The following is a 19,091-nucleotide window of genomic DNA, read 5'->3' as shown; positions in this document are numbered from 1 at the left end:
GCTTGATGAGTGTCCAAAGTAGGAGTGGAAGTTTGGAGAGGCCACCATCTTGGTCCCACCTCTCCACATCTCCAACTCCAGGCTCAGCGGCAAGCGGCAGCCAGGTCCCTGATGAATCACACACCACCATCCAAGAGGCCCAGGGAAGGTGCAATGGATGAGCTTTGTAGTCTGAATCCAAGAAGGCAAGAGTTATTGGAAGCTAGATTTATTGGAGTTGTAAGTGGGAACACTGGGAGTACCAGCAGTTGCAGTGTTGGAGCTAAAGCCTCAACAGATAATGAAAGCTCTTATCACAGTTTTGGAAGCTTAGGATCTTTAAGTGACAAAGAATCAGAGAAACGACTGGCAGGCAGCTGAAAGGACTATACCAGTGACTGGACTTTATCTGCAGTGGGTTCCCTTGAGAAGCCAGAGAAGAAACAATCAGAATCATCCAGGGGAAGATAGAGAAAAGCAGAAAACCAGAATGAAAATTGTCAGGGAAAAAGTATTGGGGGGACGTGGCCACAAAAGTAGTGACTATTTTGAATACCAGGGTGGAAATGGCTCAAGTCCAGTAAGAGGCATACCTCCTGCAATCAGCTCTCCTCAAAATTCACATTCACATTCCACTCCTTCCTCATCTCTTCGACCAAATAGCCCTTCTCCTACTGCATTAGCACTTGGGGACCACCCTATTGTACAACCAAAGAAGTTATCCTTTAAAATTATTCAGACTGATCTCACAATCCTGAAATTAGCAGCATTAGAAAGTAATAAAATCCAGGACCTGGAAAAGAAGGAAGGATGTATAGATTATTTGCTCAGGGCTAACCGTGATCTCAGATGGCAAATAGATGAACAAAAAAAAATTACTTGAAAAATACAAAGAATGATTAAATAAGTGCATATAAATGAGCAAGAAACTTCTTTTGAAAAGAGTACACAAGAAAAACTGTCAGAGAGAAGAGTATGCAAGATTGATTGCGTCTCAGGCACTTTACAACAGTTAGACATGGCGCTTCATTTACTGAATAATGGATAGATGGTTTTGCATTTCAGACTCTTGTGAAGCAACAAGAATGGGTGAATCAGCAAAGGGAAGATATTGAAAGGCAAAGGAAAATTCTAGCCAAATGCAAACCTCCCACAGCTAATAATTCTCAGACACCCTCTACCAATTCTGAACCAAAACAAAGGAAAAACAAAGCAGTCAATGGAGCAGAAAATGATCCCTTTGTTAGACCAAATTTACCACAACTGTTGACTTTGGCAGAATATTATGAACAGGAAGAAATGTTCAAACTTAGACAAGGACATCTCAGAAAAGAAGAGGCAGAAATCCAAGCAGAACTTGAACGTTTGGAAAGAGTCAGAAATCTTCACATACATGAGCTGAGAAGAATAAACAATGAAGATAATTCACAATTCAAAGATCACCCAATGTTAAATGAAAGATATTTATTACTTCATCTGCTTGGTAGAGGTGGCTTTAGTGAAGTGTATAAGGCTTTTGACCTTTATGAACAAAGCTATGCTTCTGTGAAGCTACATCAACTTAATAAAAGCTGGAGAGATGAGAAAAAAGAAAACTACTACAAACATGCCTGCAGTATAGAATACACAAAGAACTGGATCACCCCAGAATAGTTAAACTCTATGATTATTTATCCTTGGATACAGATACATTTTGTACAGTGTTAGAATACTGTGAAGGCAATGACTTGGATTTCTATCTGAAGCAACACAAGCTAATGTCAGAGAAAGAAGCTGAGTCTATTGTAATGCAGACTGTAAATGCACGAAGATATCCCAATGAGATCAACCCCCCATTATACATTATGATCTTAAGCCAGGAAACATCCTTTTGGTAGATAGAACAGCATGTGGTGAAATCAAAATCACTGATTTTGGTCTGTCCAAGATTATGGATGATGATAGCTATGGTGCAGATGGAATGAATCTACCTCCTGAGTGTTTTGTAGTTGGAAAAGAGGCAGCAAAGATTTCCAATTTCCAACAAGATTAATGTGTGGTCAGTTGGAGTCATCTTCTTTCAGTGTCTTTATGGTAGAAAGCCATTTGGTCACAATCAATCTCAACAAGATATTCTTCAAGCAAATACAATATTAAAAGCCACAGATGTCCAGTTTCCTGTAAAACCAGTTGTAAGCAGTGAACCCAAGGCCTTTATAAGATGCTGCTTGGCATATCAAAAAGAAGATTGATTTGATGTGCACCAGCTGGCACATGACCCATGCCTTCTCCTACACATGCGAAGATCAAATTCTTCAGGAGACCTACAACATGGCTGAGCTGACAACATCTCCTACGCCGCTTTCTTCAAGCATAATTACTTACTGACTTTCCTCCAAGATTGACATGATATCTTTGAATTGCTTCCAGATGCACACTTGAGTTTAAGAGCATTTGAGTGTTTTTTTTGTTTTCTCTTTTTTACACAGGACGTGGTTAAAAACTGTTTGTGAGCTGAAGTTCCTCATAGTGTCATCTGTATGAGACTGGATCATGGACAATGAATAAATGCACACTTCTGACTACAACTTTGAGCAGTGAAGGGTGACTGCCCATTATAAAGAAACAGGAATACCATGTTAAGATGGAAGAAAAACATTTTTGGTCTTTTATTTGGGGGAACACTGTCAATAACATTTATAATACTTAAATACATTTGGTTGTTACCAGAGTTCTAATATGAAGGGTAGTTTTTCATCATTTAAAAACACATGGAAAAATATGAGACATATTTCTAACACACAAACTACAGTGCCTGGATACATTCTTCAGCATTTGGCAGTTAATCTGCTGAAGCCAAAGTAAGAACTGAATGAGAGTGACAGTTGGGTTTTATAGTAATAGAATGCGACAGTTAGAATCTTTGGACAAAGTTAGGCTTTGTCATTTGTCTATTCTGGCTTTTACCAAGTTGCACCTTGAAATCACATGTCCATTTTCTTTCACTTGTTATATTAAAGGGAGAGCTATTATTCCTAAATACTTTACACTTTTGACAAAATGAGCTGCTTGTTTTGAAATCAGTTGAATTCACTAAATTGTAATATCGCCAGTGTTTTCAACACGTTAGAATTGATAACAGGTATTTTTCTTTTGTTACCAGGCCTTGTTCATCAAAACAGGTGACAGTATGTACCAAATGCAGACTGGTTCTATGCAGGATAACGATAAATTCCCTTCTAGCTCTATTGTAAAGTGTTGTACAGATGTCATATTTCAATCACTAAGTTTCAGCAGCTTATTCTTGTACAAATGTTTAAAATGTGGCTTTTCTAATTGGATATTGTATTTTTAAAGTCTTCTTGAAGGTGCTCTAATTGCTGCTAAATGATGTCACTTCTTTGCTAAAAAATTAAATGAACCCCTAGAAGGTGCAAGTTGACTATACATCATTAGCAGACATTCATTAACAATCAAGACATGTAAAAATGATCCATGTTGGACATATTGAGTTCTTCAAATCAGTTATTGGGTTATAGGGCTGTGGAGCACATAGATACTAGATTTATACATTGTTCATGGTTATTCTACATTTCTAGAAAGTTCTTACCAGCAAGATGATCCCATAAATAAGTTTCTTGTAGTTTGTTCAAGTTTGTTAAAATGTGAACATTTTCTAAACTGCCTTATAGGGTAGAAACCAATATTTTTCAGGATGCTGTATTTCACTACTGTAAGGACTTTTTCTTTGCTGTCTCATTAATAATGCTGATGCTTACATGTAAGTTGTTCATGTTGCAGAAAAAGGAAGTTATACTTACCATGGATTCTCTTTAATATTTAACTGTATTTAATATTTAACTGTATTTAATTTAAATACAGTTAAACTGTATTTCTGATGTTGCAAGCCATTTTGTTTTTTCATTGTAGATAGACACATTGTCTCTTTAAAATGCTGCTGAAATTGTAGCGAATATAGCCAAAACAGTAATAAACAATGACAGCTAAAATGTAAAAAAAAAAAAAAAAAAAAAAGCAATAAAAGACAAAGAAGGACATTATGTGATGATAAAGGGATTTATTCATTCAGCAAGAGGGTATAACAATCCTAAATATTTATGTAGACAATGTTGGAGCACTCAAATTCACAAGACAAATATTACGAGACCTAAAGAAAGAGATAGATAGCAATAAAATAATAATGGGAGACTTCAGCATCCTACTCATAGCACTAGACAGATCATCAAGACAAAAAATTAACAAAGAAACACTGGATTTAAATTGGACTTTAGACCAAATTTACTTGACATTTAAAGAACATTCTACCCAACAACTACAGAATATACATTCTTTTGATTACCACGTGGAACATTCTCCAAGATAGACCATATATTAGGCCAAAAAATAAGTCTTAGCACATTTTAAAAATGTGAAATCATATCAAGTATCTTCTCAGATTACAGTGGATAAAAGCTAGAAATCAATACCAAGAGGAACTTTGGAAACTATACAAATACATGAAAATTAAACAGCATGCTCCTGAACAATTACCGGTTTAATAAAGAAATTAAGATAGAAATTTAAAATATTTTTGAAACAAATGAAAATCAAAACAACATACAAAAACGTGTTGGGTACAGTAAAAATGGTTCTAAGAGGGAAGTATATAGCATTAAATGACTACAACAAAAAAGTAGAAAGATCACAAATTAACGACCTAACATTGCACCTCAAGCAACTAGGAAAACAATAACAAACCAAACCCGAAATTAGCAGAAAAAAAAGAAATAATAAAGAGCAAAGCAGAACTAAATGAAACTAAAACCAAAAAAAAGGATCAACAAAACTAAAAGCTCTTCAAAATATAAAAGAAAATTGATAGACCAATAGCAAGAAAAGAAGGTCCAAATAAACACTATCAGAAATGAAAATAGAAACATTACAATTGATATCATAGAAATGCAAAAGATCATCAGAGACTATTATGAAAAACTATACACTTACAACATAGGAAACATAGAGGAAATTGATGAATTCCTGGAAGAATACAACCTCCTGAGATGAACAAGGAAGAAATGAAACTCCTGAACAGTCCAATAATGAGTGGTGAGACTGGGTCAGTAACAAAAAACCTCCTAACAACAACAATAACAAAAAGCCCAGGACCAGGTGAATTCATAGCCAAATCCTACCAAACATACAAAGAAGAACTAATACCAGTCCTCCTGAAACTATTTCAAAAAATTGAGCCTGAAATGCTCCCTAATTCTACAAAACCAGTAACACACTGATACGAAAACCAGACAAGGACACAACGGAAAAATAAAACTACAGACCAATATCCCTGATGAACATATATACAAAAATTCTCAACAAAATACTAGCAAATCAAATCCAACAGCACATTAAAAAGATAATACACCATGATCAGGTGAGATTTATCCCAGGGATGTAACAGTAGTTCAACATATTCAAATCAATAAATGTGATACATCAACATAAACAGAAATAAAGACCAAAACCATATGATCGTCTCAATATATGCAGAAAAAGTATTCAATAAAATGTAGCAACACTTAATGATAAAAATCCTCAACAAATTAGGCATCAAAGTAACATACCTCAACATAATAAAGGCAATATACAACAAACCCACAGACAACATCAATGGGAAAAAGTTGAAATAATTCCCCTTAAGAACTGGAAGAAGACAAGGATTCCCACTTTCACCACTCTTATTCAATATAGTACTGTAGGTCTCAGCAAAAGCAATCAGGCAAGAGAAAAAAAAAGGCATTTATATTGGAAAAGAGGTAGTCATATTTTCCCTTTTTGCTGTTGATACGATTTAATATCTAGAAAACCCTAAAGACTCCACCGAAAAACCTCTTAGATTTTATTAATGAATTCAGTCAAGTTTCAGGATATACAATTAATGTACAGAAATCAGTAGCATTTCTATATACCAATTATGATCTAGCTGAGGAACAAATAAAGAAGGCAATCCCATTTATAATAGCTACAAAAAATAAATAAAATACCTAGGAATATATTTAACCAAGGAAGTAAAACATCTATGTAAGTAGAACTACAAAACACTGATGAAAGAAATCGTAGATGATACAAACTAATGGAAAAACATTCTATGCTCATGGATTGGAAGAATCAATATTGTGAAAATGACCACACTTCCCAAAGCAATTTACAGACTCAATGCAATCTCTATCAAATTACCAACGTAATTTTTTTAATTAGGGAAAAAATCCTAAAATGTATATAGAACCAAAAAACAGCCTGAATAACTGAAGGAATCCTAAATAAAAAGAGCAAAGTTGAAGGCATCACATTTTCTGACTTCAAATTATATTACAAAGCTATAGTGACCAAAACAGCATGGTACTGGTATAAAAACAGACACAAAGATCAATGGAGCAGAATAGAAAACCCAGAAATAAAGCCACATACAGTCAACCAACTGATCTTTAGCAAAGTTGACAACTGAGGAAAGGACACCCTATTAAATAAACGGTGCTGCAAAAATTCGATAGCCATATGCAGACAAATGAAACTGGGCCCATTATATCAAAAAGATACCTGCATTCATATGTTTATTGAAGAACTATTCACAATAGCAAGGATATGGAACCCACCTAAGTGTCCAACAGTGGAAGATTGAATAAAGAAAATATGAGATGGATGGATGGATAGATAGATAAATAGATAATGTGTATACACAAACACACACACACATACACACACACACTATGGAGTCCTACTCAACCATAATAAAAGAATGAAATCATGTCTTCTGCAGCAACACAGATAGAACTAGAGGCCATTATCCTAAGTTAAATAACTCAGAAAGTCAGATACCACATGTTCTCACTTATAAGTGGGAGCTAAACAATGGGTACATGTGTATATAAAGATAGAAACAATAGATACTGGGAACTTCAAAAGGGGAGATGCTGTGGGGTGCAGGTTGAAAAATTACCTCTTTGGTACAATGTTCACTATTCAGATGATGGGTACACTGAAAGCCCAGGCTTCACCGCTATGCAATAGTGTACATGTAAGAAATCTTCACTTGTATCCCCTAAAGATATAAACGTTAAGAAGATAAAAATTAAAAATAAATACAACTAGTTTAGAAACATTGTAGCTTTACAGAATTCTCTGCATTGGGATGCAGGGCCCAAAGTGCAGATAACAATAAAATGTTACTTTGCTTCAGTTTGTCATTATTCCTTGGGCAGCATTTCTCTTAGCAATCTCATGGGAAGAAGTACCTGGATTTTAGAGTGGAATCCAGAGTTTCTTGAGTTCCCTTGCCATAATACCCTCTAATAATTTTCACCACCCACTGAACTAGGACATATTTCTTAATCACATAATTTTAACAAATTTAAAGACGTCAACCAATATTCACTAGGTCATCTAGGTCATCACGATAAAGGAAATATAACTGCCGTGACTATTTCTCAATCCCAGGTGCCTACCCAAACACCATGGAGAGAAAGCAGAGATATTTGAGGCCAAACCTTAACCTGTGTGAGGCTCAGGTCACCAAGGACAGCCGTGACCTCCCCTAGAGTCCCTTTTTGCTCCTGTTTCAGTAGAGTTCCAAACCAGATAAGCCAGTGTTCTAATCTGGAGATAAATACCTTTGCTCTCAAGGGAGAACATGTTTCTCTGACTCGACAGTGGGATGGGTATGCCTGGGTAATCTTGGTTTGTCTGTACCATGGAACTGTGTTGGGATCAGCTGAGGCCATGGTTACTTTGAAACTGACTTAATGTGCTAAGAGGTTCCAAGCTTAATTCCCAAGTACCCATTCATTCACCAAGGAGAAGCCAAAGTTTTACCTCTGGATTCCGTTTAATTAGGCTATCAGTAGCCAACCCAAGTGGTTAATTAACATAAAAGAAAAGGAGCCTAAAGGTTAGATAGCAAGTCCTCCCCCAGAGCCTCGTTAGGAAAGCTGAGATTGGACCTGTCCCTCAGAGGCACCTTCTGCAATGACGGTGGCTCAGAAACTTTTCTGATACAGCATCATGAGTGAGGCCTCCCGACTTTTCCCTTGGGCTGCTCTCAAGGGGCCATATTCTACTTTGATTTTAGAAAGGGAATTGAACAATGAGAACACATGGACACAGGAAGGGGAACATCACACACCGGGGACTGTTGTGGGGTAGGGGGAAGGGGAAGGGATAGCATTAGGAGATATACGTAATGCTAAATGATGAGTTAATGGGTGCAGCACACCATCATGGCACATGTATACATATGTAACAAACCTGCACGTTGTACACATGTACCCTAAAACTTGAAGTATAATTAAAAAAAAAAAAAAAAGAAAGGGGAAAGACGATGCCGTAACTAAGAGGCTTTGCCTGCCCCCATCTGAGGTCAGTCCTCCAGGGCAGCATTGGAGAGAGCTGCTGAATAACCAGTTTGAGAGAGATAGCATATTTAAACCAGTTTTAGTCAGAGCCGTTTTTTCATGTGTTCTTTGAATAACATCATTTTTCCGGGATACAAATCGATTTCCCTATTCCTTTTGATCTCCTAATTTAAAACCCTGGTAATGGTGTCTACTTTATCTAAGGCAGGGATTTTCAGCCTCCTCTGCCCATTTAGCCACCTGGGAAGCTTCACAGAAGATTCCGATGCCCAGGCCACACTCTAGACCAATTAAATCAGAATCTCTAAGGATGCAACCCAGGTATCAGTATTTTTAAAGCGCTCAGGTGATTCCAATGCGCAGCCAAGGTTGGGATTTCTTTAGAGGGTCCCTATTGACTTGTGTAATTTGACAGCGCCAATGCTGCGAGTTTAGGGTTAAGCAAATGAATGACGTCCTTCCCTTATCTCCTGGGTCTATTTTTATCTATCATAAGTTTTGGGGGTTTTCTTTTTGCTTTTTCTTAGATTTTATGAATCAATATTTGATACTGAGAAAGGACATAAAGAAAGCACTATGTTAAAAATAGTTTAATTCAATTTTTCTGGTCTTACGTGTTTCTATTTTCCTTTATTCCCCTAAGTCCACAGATAACTCATGAATACAGTCTAGTTGTGAAATAATTCAAACAGAAGTTATAAAGTAAAACCTAAAAGTATCTCTTGATTCCCACCCACAAACCCATTATGTATAAAAATATCTTTATATATGCAAATATAAATATTAACAGCCTTGAAATCACACAGTATAAATATATTATTTTGCAACTTGAATTTTCATCTAATAAGATGTCTTGGAGATGGTTCCAAGTCACTAGTATCTACAGTCTACACTATTGTATTTAACTGGATCCTAGGATTTTAACAATATTTTATAATATGAAGCTACTATAATTTATTTAAACATTCCTTTATTATTGGACATATCAATAATTTCTCTTTCCCTGTTACAAAGCTGCTGTGAACATCTTGTATATATATCGATATATAACTATATATCGATATATAGTTCAAATATATTCTATGCTTTATATACATACATAAAAGTAGAAGTTCCTAGATACCATAAAATTATCCTTCAGAAAAGGCATTTCTATGTCAATCTAGTGTGTGACAGCACCTGTTTCCTCAGTCAACACTCTATAGTATCAACATCTTTCATGTTTTCCAGTATACTGATCAAAAAATAATATTTCATTGTTCCTTTAATTTGCATATCATTATAAATGTTTATTGGTCATTTTTCTTTCTTCCACTGGGAAATATGTGTTTATATTTTTTCTCATTTTTCTATTGAAGCATTAGCCAGACTAGACTATATATGCTGCAGTAGCAAATTAATCCTAAAATCTCAATATCTTGACACAATAAAACTTTATTTCTTGCTCACACTATGTGTCCACTGTGAGTCATCAGGGGTGCTCTATGGATAGTGACTCAGAGAAAGCCACATTGATAGAGGTCCACCACCGCATATCCAAATCATACAGACTCCTTAGCAGAGAAAAACAGACTGGAGAATTGCATGTGGGTTTCTTTTGCCTTAACCCAGAAATAACACACATCACTTAAATTCATATTTCTTTGGACAGAAGTAGTTATGTATTCACTCAAAACTGCAGAGTGAGAAATGTAAGTTTTCACATGCAATATTTGTTAAACATTACTGTCTCTACCACAACTTGGAATATTAATAATTTCCATATTGACTTATTGAAATCCCTTGTATTATATGAATAGTAATCTTGTCTGCTGTGCATACAGCCCTCCATATCTGTGGGTTCCACATGTGTGGATTCAACCAATCATGGATTTAAAATATTAGAAAAAATAATATTGCAACAATAAGGAATACAAATAAACAGTACAGTATAGCAATTTTTTATACAATATTTATTTTACCTTAGGTATTATAAGTAATCCAGAATTATTTAAACTATACTGGAGGATGTGCATAGGTTATATATAAATACTATGCCATTCTATAAAAGGAACTTGAGTATCATGGATCTTGGTATCCACAGGGGTCCTAGAAACAATCCCCTACGGATACATCATACATATGTGTCAAATATTTTTTTTCTAATCCTTGTGCTTCTCTTTTAACTTTTTTCATGGCATCATTTGTCACACACATTTTCATTTTTACATAGTCAAATCTGTCAATCTTCTAATTTAGAGCATTGGGGATTCTATTTTGCTGAGGAAGGGTTATTTCATTCCCAAGATTACAAAAAGTATTCTCCTGTATTTTCTTGTTATAATTTTATAAATTTTTTCCTTTTAGATGTCCGAATACATTTGGAATTTATTTTTACAGATGGTATTAGGTAGAGATCTAAATTTATTTTCTTTCAGTTGAATATACAATTGTCCCACAATTTTCTTTCTTGTCACATTCAAAAAGCTAAATGTCTTTTTGTATAGGTTTGTGTCTAGATTCTATTCTGTTCCATCAGATGAATTGTTTATTTCTGTACCAATACTATGCTATTTTAATTAACATAGCATTATTGCATGTTTTTTTGACTGAGAAGGAAAATCCAGTCTCATTGTTTTCTTTTGTTTTATTTTTCAAAATTATTTTATTACTTTTGCACATTTTCTCTCCTTGGCAAACTTTGTAATAGATTTGCAAATTATGCATTCAACAAAGATCTAATATCCAGAATCTACAAGGAACTCAAACAAGTCATCAAGAATAAAAAAACAAATAATCCCATTAAATAGCGGGTAAATGACATGAACATACTGTTTGGGTTTTTTTGAGACAAGGTCTGGCTCTATGCAGTGGCGTGATCTTGGCTCACTGCAACCTTTGCCCCCCACACTCAAGCCGTCCGCCCACCTCAGCCTCCCAAATAGCTGAGACTACAGGCATGCGCCACCATGCCTGGCTACTTTTTTTTTTGTATTTTTTGTAGTGATTGGGTTTTGCTATGTTGCCCAGACTGGTCTCAAATTCATGAGCTCCAGCAATCCACACAACTTGGCCTCCCAAAGTGCTAGGATTACAGATGTGAGCAACCATGCCAGGCCTATGAATAGACATTTCTCAAAATAAGATATACAAATGGCCAAAAAACATATGAAAAAGCGCTCGACATCACCAATCATCAGAGAAATGCAAATTAAAACCACAATGAGATACCACCTTACTCCAGCTGGAACAGCCAATATTAAAAAGCCAAAAAGTAGTAGATATTGGTGCAGATGTGGTAAAAAGGGAATGCTTATACACTGCTGGTGGGAATGTAAATTAGTACAACCTCTGTGGAAAATAGTATGAGTATTTCTCAAAGAACTAAAGTAGCTCTACCATTCAATCCAGCAATCCTACTACTGGGTATCTACCCAAAGGAAAACAAGTCAGCATATCAAAAAGACACCTGCACACATATGCTTATCATGGCACAATTTACAATTGCAAAGATATTGAATCAACCTAAGTGCCCATCAACTGATGAATGGATACAGAAAATTACATATATATATATAATATATATACCCCATTAAATATTAGCCATAGAAAAGCATGAAATAACATCTTTTGCAACAACTTGGATGGAACTGGAGGCCATTATTCTAACTGAAGTAACTCAGGAATCAAAAACCAAACACATGTTCTCACTTATAAGTGGGAGCTGAGTTACAGATTGTTATAATGAACATTGGAGACTCCGAAGTGGGAAGGATGGGAATGGGGTAAAGAATGAAAAACTACCTATTAAGTTTAATGTACACTACTCAGATGATGTGTGCACTAAAATCCCAGACTTCACTTCACCACTATACAATTCATTCATGTAACAAAAACCACTTGTACCCCTAAAACTATTGAAATAAAAAATTAAAATAAATGAAAAATGAATAAAAATAAAAATAATCCCACTTTTAAAAAAGCTGAATAGTATTCCTATTGACATTTTGTGAGGATATATGGAATATATGTATTAATTTAGGGAGAATCAACCTTTTTTAAAAACAGAGTTGGACATCTCACTGTGTTGTCCAGGCTGGTCTCCAATTTCTGGCTGCAAGTGATCCTCCTGTCTTGGCTTCCCAAAGGGCTAGGATTACGGGTGTTAGTCACCTGTAAGTCACCTGGCCAAGAACCAACATTTCTTACTATACTATCTTCCTATCCAGGAATATGGATTATGTGACCAATTGGTGATCTCTGCTAGCACCAAGCAATATACAGAACTGCGAAGGAGCATGAGATAAGGAACCAAGCTACCTGGGTTTGACTCCTCTTTCTGCCGTTAATACCAGCTCAACCTTGCACTAATTACCCAGCCTAAGTTTCCTCTTCCGTAAAAGGTTAATAATATCTCCCAATGCTATCCCTCCCCCCTCCCCCCAATGACGAGTTAGTGGGTGCAGCACACCAGCATGGCACATGTATACGTATGTAACTAACCTGCACAATGTGCACATGTACCCTAAAACTTAAAGTATAATAAAAAAAATAAATTTAAAAAAAGGTTAATAATAAAAGTACCTATTTTGTTGGTTTGTTGTGAAGGTCAAATGAGATAATTTATGTAAAGGACCTGCAAGAATGCTTGGAACCTGGTATATTTTAATAAATGTTAGCCATTACCTTCCTTTATGTCTTTTAGTAAACATAAGTGGACAAATAGACTTCTTAAACTATCTTCGCAAATTAAAAAATTTTTTTACTTGATTCTGTTTTAGTAAACATAAAAGTTTAAGTAGGTTTTGTTTGTTTGTTTTTTTAAGACAGTCTCACTCCGTTACCAGGCTGGAGTGCAATGGCCTGATCTCGGCTCACTGCAACCTCTGTCTCCCAGGTTGAAGCGATTCTCATCCCTCAGCCTCCCAAGTAGCTGGGACTACAGGCATATACCACCACGTCTAGCTAATTTTTGTATTTTTAGTAGAGACAGGGTTTCGCCACGTTGGCCAAGCTGGTCTGGAACTCCTGACCTCAAGTGATCTGCCCACCTCAGCCTCCCACAGTGCTGGGATTACAGGCATGAGCCATAGCGCCTGGCCTAAATAAACTTCTTAAACTCTCCTAGCAAACTTAATAATATTTTACTTGATTCTGTTGGCTATTTTGGCAATCATATTATCTATAATAATAAGTGTTTTCCCTGCTTCTTTTTCAATAATTATGCCTTATTCTTTTTTAGTCCCTCTAAAAGGTAGAGAAAAATACTACTGAATAAATAATTGGTGATTATATTGTATTGAATTATCTTGATGTATTAGACAACATTTCTGGTAAATGTTGAATAACTGCAATATATGGGCCATGTTTGTCTCTGACTTCAGTGAGATTTCCTTGGTATTTCACCATTACCTATGACGTTTGCTGTACTTTTTTTTTTTAACCTCAAGTTTATCAAGTCTCATTATGTTTCTAACTTATTAAGAATTTTTAATCAGATATTGTATTAAATTTAATAATCTTTTAACATGTATTAAGAAGCCTTATGGTTCTTCTTCTGTAATCTGCTAATGTAGTAAAATTCAATAACAGATTTTCTAATGCTGACCCTTTCTTGAATTCTTAGAATAAACTCTAATTGGTCATGATGTATTTTTTTATTTCTTTAATAATTTATATTATATATGTAACATATGTAATATGAGTAATGTTAATGTTTATTGATATTATAGTAAAAATTTGCATATGATTTTCTAAGTGAGACAGTCTTATTGTTTTCTTTCTTAATGTTTTCCTTGTCTGCTGAATGGGTTAAGAAGCTCTCCTTCTTATTCTATGCTGTGAAACAATTTATACGACGTTAGAATTATCCATTTCTTGGTGTTTGCTGGAATTCACTGGTAAAACTATATAGGCATGGTGTCTTTATTTGTAAGTTTTTTATTGAGGTAAAATGTACATAATATCAATTAGCCATATTGAAGTGTACAATTCAGTGGCATTTAGCACATTCCCAATGTACAATCAGCATCTCTAGTTCCATATTTTTCATCACCCCAAAGGAAAACACCTTTCTCATTAAGTAGTCACCCTCTGGCCGGGCGCAGTAGCTCACATCTGTAATCCCAGCAATTTGGGAGGCTGAGGTGGGCGGATCACCTGAGGTCAGGAGTTCAAGAACAGCCTGGCCAACATGGCAAAACCCCGTCTCTACTAAAAATACAAAAAAATTAGCCAGGCATGGTAACGGGTGTCTGTAATCCCAGCCACTCAGAAGGCTGAGGCACCAGAATCGCTTGAACTTGGGAGGCGGAGGTTGCAGTGAGCCGAGATCACGCCACCGCACTCCAGCCCAGGCGACAGAGCTAGGTGAGACTCCCTCTCAAAAAAAAAAAAAAAAAGTAGTCACCCTCCCAATTCCTCCTCCTCCTAGCCTCTGGCAAGCACTCTGATCGACTTTCTGTCTCTATTGATTTACCTATTCAGGATATTTCATATAAATGGAATTCTACAATATATGACCTCTTGTGTCTGACTTTTTTCACTTGGTTTACTGTTTTTGAGGTTAATTCATGGTATATTATGTATCAGTACTTTATTCCTCTTTATGGCAAGTAATAGTCCATTGAATGGATATAGTACATTTTGTTTATCTAACTCTCAGTTGATGGACATTTGGGTTGATAGCACTTTACGGCTCCCATGAATAGAGATGATATAAACATTTGTGTACAAGTATTTATTTGACCACCTGTTTTCGGTTCCTCTGAGTATATACTTAGAAATGGAATTGTGGGTCATATTGTAATTCTACATTTAGCTTTTTGAAGAACCACCAATCAGCCGCACAATTTTACACTCCTACTAGCATTGTGTTAGGGTTCCACTTTCTCAACATCTATCTTCCTTTTTTAAAAAAATTATAGCCATCCTAAACGGTGTGAAATAGTATCTCATGTGGTATTGATTTGCATTTTCCTAATGATACTGAGTATCTTTTCATGTGTATTTACAAAGAGCTTATGGTTACCATTTCAAAATTTAACTAATATTGAATAGTTAAAATTTTTAAACTAGCCAGTTAAAGCCTCCATAATTAACCAGACTCTCCAGATTTTCACCTTTTTTGACCATTTCAATTATTTATATTTTACTAGAAATTCATCAGGGAATTGTACACAGTTTTTTTTTATTTTATCTTTTCTTCTTATCCTTAATAATATTTATTTTAGTCTTCTCTCATTTTTATGAATTCATACTTACTAAGGGCTTGACCACTCTACCGATCTTTTCAAAAAACAGCTTAGGTTTATTAATTGGATCTAACATTTTTATTTTCTATTTCATTAATTTTGCATTTAAACATTAATTTCTTCTTACAGTCTACTGAGGTTTATCTTATTGTTCATTCCTTGTTTCTTTAATTAAATGTTTGTTTTTATTGTTTTTATTTCCTAATAAGTATATGTCTTCTGAGTTCTACTTTATTCTTAATTACACGGTAGTGAGAATCAGCTGAATGTCAGAACCCCTACCAGCAACACTGGATACCAGAAGTAATGTCTTCAAAGTCTTCATAGAAAATTATTTTGAAACCAGAATATACAAAACAAAAATGAATAGGAAGGGAGGAGATATTAAACATCCCCCATGATTATGGGAGACATTTTCTTTTTTCAGAAATCATTAAATGAAGTCAAACAAAATTAAGTAAATATGTAAAAATTTGAAATATATTTAGTATGTTTGATTTAATAAAAATAAAGATTTGTATTCAATAGAAATATGTTCTTTTCAAATACATGAGAAATATTTACAAAATTATTATGTATTAGGTAATAAAGAAAATCTAAACAAATTCCAATCATGAATTCCAGAAATCATACAAGCCGCATTCTCTGTCTACACTGTAATTACTTTAGAAATTAAAACAAAAGAATAACACAAAAGTAATTCAAGACAAATACTATATGATTGCACTCCCATAAAATATCTAAAGTACATAGTCGAATTCATAGAAACAGAAAATAAAATGGTGGTTTCCAGGGAAGAGGGAATTGGCTATTTTTACCTCGCATAATTCTCTGGAGAGTAATACAGGTTGTTGTGTATATCAATAATGTGTTCCTTTTTATTACCAAGTAGTAGCCCATGGTATATATGTACCACAATTTCATTAATCATTCCCCCATTAATGGACATCTGAGCTACTTCCAATTTAGGAACATTATGAATAAAGCTGCTATAAGCATTCGTATATAGGTTTTTATATGAACATAAGTTTTTGTTTCTCTGGGATAAATGCTCATGAGTATAATCATTGAGTTGCATGGTAGTTGCATGTCTAGTTTTTTAAGAAACTGCCAAACTTCTTTCCAGAATAGTAAATAGTTTTTAAAAATTTCCTTATGTTCAGTTTTTCAAAATTGCACTAATTGGTCCAATCAACATTTATAAGTGCTATAGGCAACCCCAAAGGAGACACAAAGAAGAACAAAACAATCTTTACCCATCTGCACTGTGAGCATGTGTGTAGAGTATTACTTGTGTTATATTAAAATTTTAAATTAAATGATGGCTCCAGCCCTTCCATAATGCATAACCTTCAGGGAAGATAGCAGTGTTCATCAGATTGCAACATGAGGCTCAGTGACTTATGGGGCTTTGCTGTTAATTTTCTTTTGGGAGAGACTATTCTAAGTGAGACATTTTAACATCATCAAATTATGGTCTGGGCACAGTGGCTCACACCAGTAATCCCAGCACTTTGGGAGGCTGAGGTGGGTGGATCACCTGAGGTCAGGAGTTTGAGACCAGCCTGTCCAACATGGTGAAACCTTGTCTCTACTAAAAATATAAAAATTAGCCAGGCGTGGTGGCAGGTGCCTGTAATCCCAGCTAATCAGGAGGCTGAGGCAAGAGAATCGCTTGAACCTGGGAGGTAGAGGTTGCAGTGAGCTGAGATCGTGCCACTGCACTCCATCCTGGGCAACAGAGCAAGAATCCATCAAAAAAAAAAATTACCAAATTATAAGTAGAATACCTCTTAATTGCTCTGTGATTCCTGAACCAGGAAATAATTACAGAGTTTCAGATTGAGATAGTATGCATTTTGTTAAATAATGTAAATGACTGTTTTCATTGGATTGTGGCATCTCTAAAGAAATTATTGGTATTAGAACCTTTCCACGGTTGCTAAATCTGGCAAACCTACAGTCCTTTAATGTGTCCAGAAATAGGTTGTTAGAGAATTGAACTCGAGAAAAGAAGACTATGGAAAAGAAAACTCTCCTCTGGGTGAGATCAATGTGCCTTAAGATTATCCTGCCAGGATAAGAAAAGATCAGAATGAGTTTCCTTTAATAAAGAGGGCACTGCCAGTGTATCTAGGGACAGTGAGAGCTGCTGTCTGCTTTTGTGTTCTCTGCATTGTGATTTCCTTGTGTTACCTTTAAGTCTTGGTAGAGTCTGTTAACAGGGGTCCTCAACACCTGGGCTATGGACCGGTACCAATCTGTGGTCTGTTAGGAACAGCAGGAGGCCACATAGCAGGAGGTGAGTGGCAGGCAAGTGAGCATTACTTCCTGATCTCTGCCTCCTGTCAGATCAGCGGCCACATTAGATCTCAAAGGAGCTCGAACCCTATGGTAAACTATGCACTCAAGGGATCTAGGTTGCCTGCTCCTTATGAGAATCTAATGCCTGATGATCTAATGTGGGACAGTTTCATCCCAAAACCATCTTCCTCCCACCATCCGTGGAAAAAATTTCTTTCACAAAACCAGTCCCTGGTGCCAAAAAGGTTGGAGACCACTGTGTTAACACATGGCCTTGATCAGGGTGTGTCTTGAGGAATAAAGGGAGGTGGCCTCGATCTCACTTTGTGGTGAAGCCAACTAAAAAGAACTGCAACAGCAGTAAAAAGACACACTCATGGGGAGACCAGTGGGGATATTCAGTCACAGAACCTGGGGGCTTGACCCAGGAAAATGGACATTTCAAGGGAGGAGCAACTCTACAGATAGATGAAGAACTTGTAAACATTTGGGTTATATATGTTCTATCACTAAAATTCATGCAAAGTTATCATTCCATGACATAAATACAAGACAGTGCTTCCCTTGTCTCTCTTTAAAAATGAATAAAATGGACACTCCTCCATGTTACTTCTGAGCCATCACATACCATGACAATTTGCTTTGAAAACACAGGATGTCAACAAGGGAGAGAATTTGAAGGACATTGAGCAGAGAAGGGACCAAATTATAACAAAATTTTTTGTAACTTAAAAAGATCGCTGTGGTCACCAGATGGAAGATAGAATGGGGTTGAAAGGATAGAGTGCATTTGTCCATTTACCCTGCTCTCCACTTGTGTCCACCCTGCTCTGTGTTTCATAAGGTTGAGACATGTTTCAGAAGGCTCCCTTTCCCTCCAGGCAATGCAAGGTACTGGTAAGAGATCCTGAGGGAGGGAGGTGGGAACGATCAGAGTATTTATTCCATCAACTTCCTTTTTGCTGGTCACAGTGAGTTACCTGTATCCATCTAATGAAAGCCACAGCTCCTATCAGGCAACTTTCTCCATGTGGCCACCTTGTTCACGTTCTGAGATCTATACCCTGTGATTTTTCCCCTCAGGTCTAGGGGTGTAATGACTCTCTGTTGTTGCCAGCCCAAGAGTACTACATTATCCCTTGAAAATTTCCTTATACCCTACTCCCACTTTTGAAAATAATCCCTTCATCAA

At 35.9% G+C, this 19,091-nt stretch overlaps 1 protein-coding gene and 1 pseudogene across 1 annotated transcript in view; one reads left to right on the top strand and one right to left on the bottom strand.

Moving 5' to 3' along the window:
- The window catches only part of OR1L8 (olfactory receptor family 1 subfamily L member 8), a 265,279-nt gene that overhangs the window by 142,796 nt on the left and 103,392 nt on the right, over nucleotides 1-19,091 (bottom strand). Inside the window, exon 2 of the mRNA XM_063787254.1 lies at nucleotides 6,953-7,054. The gene's annotated coding sequence lies outside the window, so the exon portion shown is untranslated. The remainder of the gene's footprint in view (nucleotides 1-6,952; nucleotides 7,055-19,091) is intronic.
- On the top strand, nucleotides 420-2,358 carry LOC736592 (serine/threonine-protein kinase tousled-like 1; annotated as a pseudogene).

Source organism: Pan troglodytes, chromosome 11 (assembly GCF_028858775.2).
Source record: "Pan troglodytes isolate AG18354 chromosome 11, NHGRI_mPanTro3-v2.0_pri, whole genome shotgun sequence".
Lineage (NCBI taxonomy): Eukaryota > Metazoa > Chordata > Mammalia > Primates > Hominidae > Pan > Pan troglodytes.
Note: the sequence above shows the minus strand (reverse complement) of the source record. Positions and strands in the feature narration are given on the sequence as shown.